Source organism: Periplaneta americana, chromosome 4, assembly GCF_040183065.1.
Source record: "Periplaneta americana isolate PAMFEO1 chromosome 4, P.americana_PAMFEO1_priV1, whole genome shotgun sequence".
NCBI lineage: Eukaryota > Metazoa > Arthropoda > Insecta > Blattodea > Blattidae > Periplaneta > Periplaneta americana.
Genome location: NC_091120.1, coordinates 157,580,568 through 157,593,957, shown reverse-complemented (window position 1 = coordinate 157,593,957; position 13,390 = coordinate 157,580,568).

Below are 13,390 nucleotides of genomic sequence, written 5' to 3'. Positions count from 1 at the left end.
GAATATTTTTGTATTTTCTAAATTACAAATTAAACCTACAATAACAAAATTCTATAGTGATGAAATTACCGGATATTGAGATATTTTGTGGTAGATTAAAAGAACTATTTACAAGAAACCATGTCTGAACGAGTCTCAATTACTGACCAAGTGCCTAGTAAGTTTGCGTTTGAATTGAATTTTATTTCGACAGTCCCTGATGCTAGCAGGTAACGAATTCCAGAGTCTTGGCAGGGCTATTGTGAAAGAGGATGAGTATGAGGAGGTGCGATGGGATGGTATTGTTAGTATTGTTTCATGGCGAGAGCGTGTGTTCAGATTGTGGTGGGAAGAAAGGTAAGTGAAGCGAGACGACAGGTACGAAGGAATAGAAGAGTTCAAGATTTCGAAGAGAAAGAGAAGTGAATGTAAATTTCTTTTCTTATCTAGTTTAAGCCAACCTATTGCTTCCAGGGATGGGGTAATATGATCATATTTACGAACATTGCTTACAAAACGTACACACAAATTATGAGCACGTTGAAGTTTCATTTTGTTGTCGCTGGAAAGGTCAGTCAGTAAAATGTCAGCATAGTCAAAATGGGGAAATACAAGGGTCTGCACAAGGGACTTTTTTAAGCAAGAGGGAAGATGAACATTTATCCTTTTTAGCACATGAATAATAGAATATACTTTTCTGCAGGTTTCTGTGATTTGCATGTCCCAGTTGAGATTATTATCCATGTGAATGCCAAGATTTTTTACCGAAGAACTGAAAGGGATATGCACTGTACTTACTTTAACGGGGGAAATGTCGAGGTGCTTTACAGCGTCGGTTTGCCGTTTGTGTCCTAATATGATTGCTTGTGTCTTTCCAGGATTGATATTAAGATGGAATTTCTTTGTCCATGTCACAATCGAGTCAATGTCTTTGTTCAATTTATCTATAGCGTCATTTATTCGATCTAAGCGGGAAGAGATGTAGCATTGAAGGTCGTCAGCATACAAGTGATAGTTACAATGCCTTACATGAGATGTAATATCACTGACATATATCGTGAACAACAATGGTCCGAGTACCGAACCCTGTGGTATACCTGATGTTATGTTAAACCAGGAAGAGCTTCGATTCCCGGATACAACACATTGTTGTCTTTCCCGTAAGTAGGATTCGAACCAACTCACAGCAGTCTCTGACAAATGCAGATTTCTCAATTTATGGGTGAGCAGGTCGAAATTTACAGAGTTGAAAGCTTTGCTAAGGTCAAGAAGTGTTGTTGGTGGTGATTGTGCTCGTGTAGTACAACACAGTACAATTAATCAACCTGCAGCTTTAGCTAAAATGGAATAAAGTTGTGGATTTTTTAAATCCATTTTCCATTTTTTAAATATATGTTAAAATCTCAAGTAGGCCTACATTTGTTATTTTGTGAAATAAAAGTGACTATGTAATCTTAAATGCATTCAGCGTGTTCCGAATCTCACAGGACCGATGGACAACAATGACGTCACGCTGCAGCGGAATAGGAACAAAACTGCTGGAAGGATCGATGGCTGTCATGGCGACTGTGTAAGTGGTTATCTGTGCTACGCCAGCAAAATTTTGCGAAATTTCCGTATTGCCATCTCGTTCAAAGAAAAGAGATCATAAAGAACTTATTTCTTGAACCGGTAGTAATAACTGGTCCGTTGACATGTTCGCTCATAAGCCATTAACATATTGTTTTTACGCTGTGCTCATTACAAACAATACAGCAGAACTAAAGAAGAACACACAGCCATGACACAACAGTGCACGATGTCATTCGTCTGCTAATTCGCGCCCTAAACAAGAACCAATCAGATTCACTGATGGCGGCTGATGGAGACTGCCACCACCTCTGCAAGCTGATGACACCGGTGCGACACCGGTAGAGCATCAATGACGTCATCGGTGGAATTCGGAACACCGTGATGCCATCGGATTGCTCACCGGTGAGATTCGGAATACGCTCATTGCTTATTTTCTGAAATACATTTGATAATTTCCGAAATACAATTGACAAATCTGAAATACAATTGATACTATCTGAAATTGAATTGACTAATCGGAAATACATTTGATAATTTCTGAAATACAACTGGAAAGGTGTAGTATGGCCGTCAAATTACCCATACTTCATCTCTTTTTCCGGTTTGTTTATCAACTGTTTTGTTCATATTATTACTATTACAAATTGTTTCGTGTTGTTGTGAATATTTCAAAAGTGTAGTCAAGTTCAGCAGATGTTATTTTTTTTTTATAAATAAGCTAATATTCTGTTCGGCTCAACTGTAAAATGTGTCCGTTGATATGTCCCCCTATGCTTTAACATATGAAGGAGTGCCAACATCCTTCTTGATAAAAGAAAGAATGTGGAAATGAAGTGTTCAGTCCATGTCACAACCATAACACTTTTAATAAATATACAATGAAATGTACATTGATATAATAATCTGCTAATACCCCTGTTACCTCCACATCCATTCTAAACCGTTTACGTATGACTGAAACCTATAGTAGCAATTGAATATTTGGCAATTGGTGGTATTTCGCGGTGGATTATGGGGCGTAAAAGGTGTAGTTTGACTTCACGATTTCAAGTATATTTCCCTGAATTATTCCCGCCTTTCTTTTTATCCTCTCAGGTAGCTGCGAATATACTGAATAAGCAGTCGCAGACAGCCGATAGGAGATGGTCCTCCAGCTTGAGGGTTGGGCGAAGGACTAACAATTCATCACCGTAAAAAAAGAGCTTGTTACGAAACCCCAACAAAAGCCTCGGAATGGGACTGATTCTTTGTCGCGACCACAGTAAGTATTTTTTTATTTTTAAGTAAGTTATTTTACGACGCTTTATCAATATCTTAGGTTATTTAGCGTCTGAATGAGATGAAGGTGACAATGCCGGTGAAATGAATCCAGGGTCCAGCACCGATAGTTACCCAGCATTTGCTCATATTGGGTTGAGAGAAAACCATGGAAAAAATCTCAACCAGGTAACTTGCCCAACCGGGAATCGAACCAGGGCCACGTGGTTTAGCGACTAGACGCGCTAACCGTTACTCCACAGGTGTGGACCACAGCAAGTATATGATTATGTCTCGTGACCAGAACAGATGGAAATTTATCCTTTGAATGATGAATACCTTGGAACAACAGCAACAAATACAAATGACACTTGAGAGAAAATTAAACGAAGAATAAATATGAGAAATGCCTACTATTATTCGGTTGAGATCCTTTTGTCATCCAGTCTGCTTAAAAAAAACTGAAAGTTAGAATTTATAAAACAGTTATACTACCGGTTGTTCTGTATGGTTGTGAAAGTTGGAGTCTCATCTTGAGACAGGAGAGGAGATTAAGGATCCAAATCTGGCTTTCAGTACTTATAGCTGCCTGTGAAGCTTACTTGGACAATTCTGCAGTGCTTGGGAAAAGTGACATAAGTCAATTTTCATAAACATTTTTTGATAATTTATTGACATCTTACGGAACATCTGCTCGTTTGGAAAAAAGAGACATAAGTATTTCTCCCATTACAATAATTCATACAGAAAAAAATCAAATCGACATAAACCAGTGAGAGTCGTCAATAAATTATCAAAAAAGGTTTGTGAAAACTGACTTATGTCACTTTTCCCAAGCACTGCAGAATTTTTCCATTGAAATTATTCAAGTCAGCTTCACAGGGAGCTATACTTGAAAGCCAGATTTTTATGATACACGTCACTGTTCGTTAACAGGAAACCACAAATTTAAGTCACACAGAGTTTGGTGTGCACTCAATGCTAGGTCTCTGACGTCTTGTCAACCCACTTTCATTTTTGTATATTTAGGCTATTTGATTTTCTATCAGATGTCTTAAGGTCAGACGTAGGAGATACACTATTATCGTCTAGTATTACTTTGTCTGTACGAGTACTGTCAAAAAAACTATTTTTCCTCGAAATTCCATAGACTGACTATTTCGTTCATGTATACCTACTAACGGAGTGTTAAGAATCTGTTTATAATCTCAACAAATCAGATCCATCACTGCAATAATGCCAATTTCTTAGTGTCATTTTTGTCTTGTTACTGTTAATTAGCAGTTGTTTACACATATTTATAAGGAACACCGTAACCTAAAATATTCATCAACACCAAAATCCTCAGAACCAAGTACACCCAATAAATTTACTTTTACGGATTGTCACTTCCATAATTACACATTTAATTACATTTCCATCTTTCAAAATGTCTTTGTATTTATAACAGAAATGAACATTTTCGCTATTCCTTTGTTTTTGTCATTCATGTGTAGTTAAAGTAATTAACACTAGATAGCTGTATCTATTATAGTACTATTTGTAAATAAATATGTTAATTCTTTCTTTACGAAAGCGAATTTAATGTTATATAACGTAAATAAATGGTACGAGTTATTATCTTTGTTTTAATATTGAGACTTTCTCTGGAATAAGAACTTGAATTTAAGATACAAAGCATCAAATATTTTAGACCTCGTACAAGAGCATTGTGCAGAACGATACTGAAGTGTTTCTAGAGGGCGCTGTGTTTGTTGGAGAAAAATATTTTATCAGAATGAAGATGTGATTTTAAGTGCTTTATTTTACACACTTTATCAACTGATATGGTTATCTAGCGTTTGAATGAAATGAAGGTGATAAAGCGAGCTAAATGAGTCCAGCGCCAGAAGTTACACAGCATTTCTTCTTACTGGGTTGAGAGAAAACTCAACCATGTAACTTTTTCCCAACTGGGATTTGAACCCGGACCCGCCCGTTTCACGGTCAGACATGGTAACCGTTACTCCACAGTGTTCGACAGAAAGATGTGTTATTAAGTATTCAATAGTCCACCGTTGTGGCTGAGGTTTAGCGAGTCTATCTCCGAACCCAGCGGCCCCGGGTTCGATTCCCGGTCAGGACCAGTTGTCTGGGTGAGGTTTTTTCGGAGTTTTTCTCCCATCACTCCTATGGATGAATATTAGGTAACTTTATCAGGCGATTGGAACCCCACTCATCTTCGCCACTTCCTTTCCTCCTCCCCATCATCCTTTCCTCATCATCCCGTTTCTGGTTTTCAAATCATTCTACCGGCGGCCTCCCGAAGCTGCTGACTCTCTCGACCGGCCTCCGTGGAATGTAGTTCAGCGATGTTGGATAACTTTTGCAATGGCACCCGAGCCGGACCTACTCGGGGGAGGAGTTTCGCCTCGGACCGACAGGGGTGCCTTGGAGGAATTTGCCGAAGCAGGAATGGTATATAGATTCTGTCGGCTGTAGGGACCGGTCGTTAAGGGAGTCATGTGGTTAGGGCGGTGCGCGTAAGGGATCTGTGGCACGCAACTCATTTCATATCGAGGTTTAGCGCAATAGTCTCAATAGGTCGCAGTGCTGGGCCATCCGTGCCCTCCTCAGTTAAATTCAATTCCATTCCATTTACAGTATTCAATATATGCTAGAAACGGAAAAACCACATAACGTACCTACCTTAATTTGTTATTTCAGAGAAGAGATAACTGTTGTATTTATTATTCTGTTTCCAAAATAGTCGTAGTAATAAAATTCCCACAACAAGTTTTCACTTTTGCAGCATCACGGAAGAAAGAAAATGAAAACAACGGATCACTGATGAACTAATACTGTTATTTATTTAATTTAAACAACTTAACAGTTCATCAGTGATTATATAAGTGTTAATACAATGTAATCAATAATAAAAAAACAACGGACTTAAGCATTCGAACCTGAAACCCTTCCTAGGAAGTGCTAGATTTAACTCTACTGAATACATGACATTACTGATACAACAGGAGCTCTTCTAGCGGTGTAACTAAAAACTAAAAGAAACAAGTGACGCGTGGCAGGTGTCTGTTCTCTTTTAACCTCAGTTTTCACGGCTACCAGCACTCGTCACATTCCTCAACGATCAGACGTAAAACAAAACACGACACAAAAAGCCGTCGTTTGTCGCCACAGTAAAGGAGCTTTTGTTTTCTGTGAGAAGTTTGGCACTTGCGCAACGCACAAATCATTCAAAGTCACAAATAAGGTCAGATGACTTGCTTCCTTGTTAATGGAAATTGCATTAACAACTCAACAACCACAGTCTGCTCTAGAAAATGCTCTACAGTTCAAAAAGAGTTCAATATTTTTTATCTGTTATTTAACGAAGCTATATCAGGTAATGGGTAATTTCCGTTAAAGAGATCGGTGATAGTGGAATAGTACTGGTGAGATTAAGGCGCGGATTCGCCATGAGATTACATGACAGTCGCCTCACAGTTCGAAAAAGAACCGGCTATAATGAGGGTCACATAAGAACAGTTCCCAACAGCAAATATTGCCGTCTTGTCAGTCTTGCCAACTGTTACCAGATATTACCATATGAAGTAATATCACATTATCAATTACTTATGTCGACCTGCTTGGCGAGTTGGTATAGCGCTGGCCTTCTATGCCCAAGGTTGCGGTTCGATCCCGGGCCAGGTCGATGGCATTTAAGTGTGCATAAATGCGACAGGCTCATGTCAGTAGATTTACTGGCATGTAAAAGAACTGCTGAGGGACAAAATTCCGGCACATCCGGTGACGCTGATATAACCTCTGCAGTTGAGAGCGTCGTTGAATAAAACATAACATTTTAACATCAATGACTTATTTACTTACCGTACTTTACCATTATGTTGAAAGGATATTCTAAGTTATTCAATATTTGTAACATATTTTCGTAAGAAAACTATGCGAGAAAGAGATCAACATGTTAGGTATTTTGTCTGACAATATGAAATTCATTAGTTTGACTAAACAACTGATTCACGAGACCTAACTTAAATTTTATTTTGTTTGACCATATGAAGTTGTTAGTACTGAAATTATTAGTACTAACTTCGAAAACAGAATATAACCATAAAATGTATACTTAAGGATACTTACTCCTAATAATTTTGCTATTCTAGTTATAATTGCTGTCTCCGTGATTATAATTTTATTCCTTCTTCATTATCTTCTTTCAGTTAAATCTGAAAGATCAAAACGCCAGTAGGGGAAGTTATCCCCACTCTCGCAGCACGCTTTACGCTTTCTTGGTGAAGTCGCTGCCATGCTTTTTCCTCTTTTTGACATTATTGTAATAAAAATGTAAACACGAAAGAAATTCATTAAAATGTGAAATGGTATTTCTATCGATTACCCACCTGCATTATCACACCCAAGTATGTTATATTTATTTACACTTACCTGACTATAGTCTTGAATTGTAACCACAACGCAACACACAAAATAACTATTATGTATTAATATGAATACTGATATTAATTAATTATTAGTATGTTCAAATTTCACTAGCTTCCAGTAACCGGTTCAGAAATCTAGTGCAATTTTAATTTCATGGAACTCCAGTACATCTCAGCTACGAACATAACAGTTACAAAATCACTACCATTTGTAGTATTTGTCAGTATCGAAATTCGAAACTAAGTTGGTAAAAGAAAATTCACCTGTGAACTAGAAAATCACCATAATCCACTAGCATATGTAGTAATAGGGGAAAAATTGTTGGGTTTCACCCTTACGGTATGAAATAAGCTGACCCGGACTATAGGTATCAGCCACAGCGGGAATCGAACCCACGCTCGAGCGCAGCTCCGCATTAGCAAGAAAAGCTCTTAAGTTACGCCGGTGGCTCTGTACAAATTTCACGAGAGAATCCTGCGAGGGAAGTATGGTTTGAGCTTTGAGGAGTAAGCTAGTATAATCCAGCTCTTAAATGGTTACATCCAGTCAAAAAGCAATTTTCGTCTTCCTTAGGGATGATCTCACTTTTTGAGATAGAATGGAGATGTATGGGTTAGTAGAAGTTACCTCTCGAGCTGTGTTACTGCCCGACCGCAAAATATCAGTTAGTTGGCTTTTTAGTAGGCCTATATTTGTACAGAGGGTCGTACTGAAAGACATGAGCAAACACATCGCTATAATTTCAATTTCAACAATAACAAAAATGATTATATGATCATAATCTACAGACTTTACACGATGTATTGACATATTGTGACGTCATTAACTTCTATCATGTGACCACAGGCAATGTTTGCAAAATTTTCGACGACGATGGTTCGTTTCGACAGCGTGCTGCCATTAAATTCCTTATTAAAGAAAAACAATCAGCTGCTGAAATTCACCTCAGACTTCAGCTTGCATACGGAGATGTATGCATGGGCGCCGGCAGTGTTAGGAGATGGGTGAAACATTTCGAAGATGGGAACACGAGCATCCAAGATGAGCCTCGTAGCGGTCGCCCTCGAACTGCCTCCTCGGAACACAACAAGGTAAGAGTTGATGAGTTCTGGGACGCAATTTGGTTGAATTTCTTGAACCTGGACAGACCATAATAATGCTGTCCGCTCTATTCAGACAGTTTTGAAGCTCTGTCGTGCATTGCGCGAGAAACGCCCTGGAAAGAAGATCATCCTGCAATACGATAACGCGTGGCCTCACACTGATCGTGTCACCGTGGATAAAATCATAACATTTGAGTGGGAAACTCTTCCGCAATCTCCCTACAGTCCCGACTTGGCACCCTCGACTACCATTTTTTCGGTTCTGCAAAGGAGTAGCTGCAACGCTAACGCTTCGAGACGGTGTATGGTGACGCTCTCGTTCAACAAACACGCAAATACACCGTCTCAAAAACTAACTTCGCAACATAATAACACTCCACATCACTTTTAGATTGAAGACAATTTCCTATAATACAATGTATTACTTCGGAAATCTTCTGATGTTACAATGTCACACAACACCCGCTCTAGATTGAAGATTGAAGTCAAATAAGTTTCGAACACATTGCTAATATCAATTTTTAAGCTTTTAACTTTATTGATATCAATGGTACACAGAAACAGAGGTTATTATATAATGAATGTAAAAAATATGGTATCTGATGACGTCGCAAGTAAAAGCGACGAAAACGTTAATAGCAACAATTAAATATGTAGTATAAAGGTTTTATACCTTATGTATAACATGTTAAGTCATTGATGGAACAACATTAAATCCATTTATTGTAAGGTGATAAAGCATAAATAGTTTTAAATAGAAATAATAATTAACACTATCTCGTAAGCAATTTGTTTCTGACTATTTGTTTCTCTACTCTAATTGTTTAGTTGGGTGTCCTCTAAAACACTAGGGGCCGTATTCATGGACATTCTTAGCGCGGGCTTCCGGTGGATGATCAGCGAACTAACGTTTTTCGTATTCATAAACCAGTTTTAGCGATATGATATCATATGAATCCTGTACAAGTAACCAGTCGATAGCCGGGGCTAGTTTAGCACGCTCGTAGCGCGGGCTAGCGAAATGTCTATGCATAGCAACCCTGAAGTTTGTCGGTCGACTTTAGATACGCCCTGTGGATATCAGGATTAATGTAATTTGGAGGCGGAGGGACCAAAACGGACTAAAACCGTGATTGTTGTTGATGATAATGATGATGAAGATGATGTAATAGAGACGATGAATGTGAAGATAATAAAAAGGAAAATGCAGGTCAAGAAAATGTGTGATGAAACTGAAATAAAATGCTGAGGATGTAAATCAAATGATTAAGATTATGTTAAAAAATGGAGAATTTACAGCAGCAATTATAACCTTTTCTTTCTAAACAGCCACTTTTTTAATCAGAAATGTCTCAAAATCTGCAAGGGATAAAACGCCTGATCATCTTTATTGAGAAACCGTCAAATCTTTGGTTCACTGAACTACAGTCGGGCATCACGTACAGAGACAAGTTGTTATCGTTGATTCAACCATTTAGTGGTGTGAACGAAGCGTTTTTCCCCCACATGCCAGATGATATATATCACTTGTGCATGCAGGCCAGAAGGCGGGAGTTTATTCAGCATTTCATCGCATTGTTATCCGGTGACTGGAGTCAGAGCCAAACGGATAAAGGCAGTTAGCGTTTTATTCAACTCCAAAGCCTATTAATTTTTTTATTGGGACTAGTCCAAGAGCTTGCTTTTAAAGTTCCTAATTACAAAAAAAAAAGCTAGGCATAATGGCGTAAAACTTGGGTTTCAACGAAAATAAATGAGGCTATAGATTATAACAAACATGATTTCTTTCTTCTAATCCCAACCCACAGTTTTTTATTTAAATAATTCTGCTCTCCGCGGAATATAATGGGGAAAAAAAGAACCGAGTAGAACTTGTATGATTATACGCGCTTTCGGCTCTGGCTTCTCCAAGAACACTCATATAATCAGCATGTCGGTAATGCAGAACGCAGAAATACCGGTCACTATTAATAAGGTGAAAATGTTTCACTGTAAGTTTCTGTCATCTCCGTCCCATTCATTTCACTTCATTTCATTTCATTCTATTGTATTGTATTTATTAACATTCCATGGTATTCATACATTGCTTCACAGCTAGAATATGGAACAAGTCAAAAAACTTAATACTATTATAAAGTCATATGGTGGTATGCATAGACATTTCGCTAGCCCGCGCTACAAGCGTGTTAAACTAGCCCCGGCTATCGACTGATTACTTGTACAGAATTCATATCATATCGCTAACACTGGTTTATGAATACGAAAAACGTTAGTTCGCTGATCATCCGCCGGAAGCCCGCGCTAAGAATGTCTATGAATATGGCCCTTAATTTATAGTCACAGTCTAGATGAAATATATACAGGAGAGATTTACAATATAGCCTACTAGTACAACACGAAGTTTTAGTATCAATTTCATGAAGTGTTATTGAATGTCATGAATTCACCTACAGAATAGAAGGCGTGAGAAATTAGGTATACTTCTTTAATTTGGCCCTAAATAATCTTATGTTTTGAGTTTTATTTTTTATATCGATAGGGAGGCTATTAAAAATGTTTACTGCTTTATAACGCACTCCTTTTTGATAGCATGATAGACTTGCCGATGGAGTATGAAAGTCAGTTTTCTACCCAAAGGCAGATCTTTCACTGCAAGCCCAGCATTCTCCAATCTTTCCTATTTTCTGCCTTCCCCTTTGTCTCCTCATATGATACATATATCTTAAGGAAATTATACTTCTGAACAGTTCATTCTCTGCAAATGTGGCTTTCAGGTAAAGATTCCTGTGACGCAGACTTCAATAATTTCAAGGGAAAAATTGTTCCGGGGCCGGGTATCGATCCCGATAATATATGTCACTGTAAATACGTTAACAGAAAACCACAATTCAAGTCACACAGAGTTTGTGTGTACTCAAAGTTGGGTTTCTGGCGCCATGTCAGTCCACTTGAGTTGTGTGGATATAAGTGGAAAAGTTGGGAGTGTGTCGGGTATTGTTCCTGGGTAGCTCGGTCGGTAGAGAACTCATGCGCTAAGCGAAGGATCCCGGGATAGATACCCGGCCCCAGAACAATTTTTCCCTTCAAATTATTCAAGTTCATTCTCTGTTTGTAATACTCGTTTACCCTTAAAACTAAAGAAAATGTATTTTACTAGCAATTTCAAATTAGTGTAACGCTGAAAATATTGAGATTAGGGCACATGTTTATATGAAATTTTTTGCTCAGCATGTCTTCAGAAATAAGTTCCGTAAGTGGCGGTAAATCCTCGTGAATCATCCCGTATAAATGATATAATATCCTAAAATGAAAGTTGTAAAATCAAAAAGAATTCCACTTATGACAGATCATCATCTCGGTTCTCAGTTAAAACTGGCTACATGTAGCTTGACTCTCTAATTTCAACGAATCAATTACACATCCATCTTAATGTTTAAATTGTGTATAAAATAACAGAAAAAAGATATCAAATCAAAAATGAAAATGACAAACTTAATTGAATTTTTTCTTAGTGAACCTATCTCATTACTTGCTTCAAGTAAAATTCTTGTGTTTTCCCTTAATAGTTTGTGAATTTTCTACTAACATATTTACGTCATTCGCTTAAACAAGCAGCTGATGTAACCCGTTCAATTCCAAACCATATCTGTTTTCCTGGATATACTATATATTTGTCATCGTTTTATACGCTTCCCATTCTTTCTTTGTAAAGCACTCTAAACAACTGGATAATTAACAATGTCATTTTATCTACAGTATGTCTTTAATATTAACTATCACAATTTCCTCATCCTATTCCTTTTTAAGCTTAATAAAAAGATCATCAATCCTTCCCTTTTTTCCTTCTTCATATTGTTTAATGCCTTCATAAAGTAATTTCTCCTGCATCTTCCATTGAAGGTCCTGGGTTCTGGCAACTCCCCTCTGCTGTCGAATTAGACTCCCTCTTCGAAAGGTATTATCACTATAAAAACATTTTCTACAATTTGGAATTTCTCATTAGAGATGTTTGTAAAATAAATTTATTCTATTCTCATTATAAAGATATATCCAAAGAGAACAGAATCTCTAGTAGACCGTTGGTTATAAATCGATTTTTAACGTCAATAGTAATAGCACTGTTTCTATGGTGACAAGTGATTTACGAGGGTCCTTCAAAAACTAAGGTAACAAAAGCACTGACACTGATACGAATTACTTTTCAACATTGTCACATGCTTGTCCGAACACTTGTTCCAACGACAGACCAAGGCATCGGTGCCGGTATAGAAGAAATCTGCGTCAAGACCTTGAAGCCACATCATGACGGCTTGCTGAACGTCCGTATCGATGTTGAATTGCTTACCACCCAGGTGCTTCTTCAACGGTCTGAAGAGATGGAAACCAATGGTTCCAGATCGGGGCTGTAGGGAGAACGGTCCAGTACTTCCCACCGGAAGCGCCGTTTCTCACCGCATACCTCAACAATTTGAATGAATTTATACTTGTGGGATTCTCTTCAGACACAAAAACTGGATCACACTACGCACTTCCACGTTTGACCATGTTTCTGTGCGCGCAGCTCTCTTACAGACGATATATCGAGGTTCTGACACAGCATATATGCCATCTAATGGCTCCGTGATAAAACTTTGGTCTGCTGCTGCGACCTTGGCCGAAAATTTTTTAAGAGGGAGAATATGTCAGCCGTAAGAGCTCTTGCTATCTTACTTTTTGAATCACGATCTTAATATAATAGAGCAAGACACGGAGTGTGCGTTGAAGTACGGAAACTTTACTTTACTGTGTTTTAAGGTAGGAGTTCCCAACCGACGGCGTATGTCGCGAAATTTTGGAATTGAAAAATAAATTTTATGCCATCTAGAAAGTCTCTTTACAAAGCATTTTTTTATTTAGAACGAAGTCTTATGACTTCACCAATGAAGGGTAACACCTGCAACAATGCTCAGTTTAATTCTTCTGCCTGGCAATAATTCGAATGAAAGTGAACAATGCAACAATAATTAGTAATTTATTTACTCCTCCCAATTATAGTCGCGACGCTG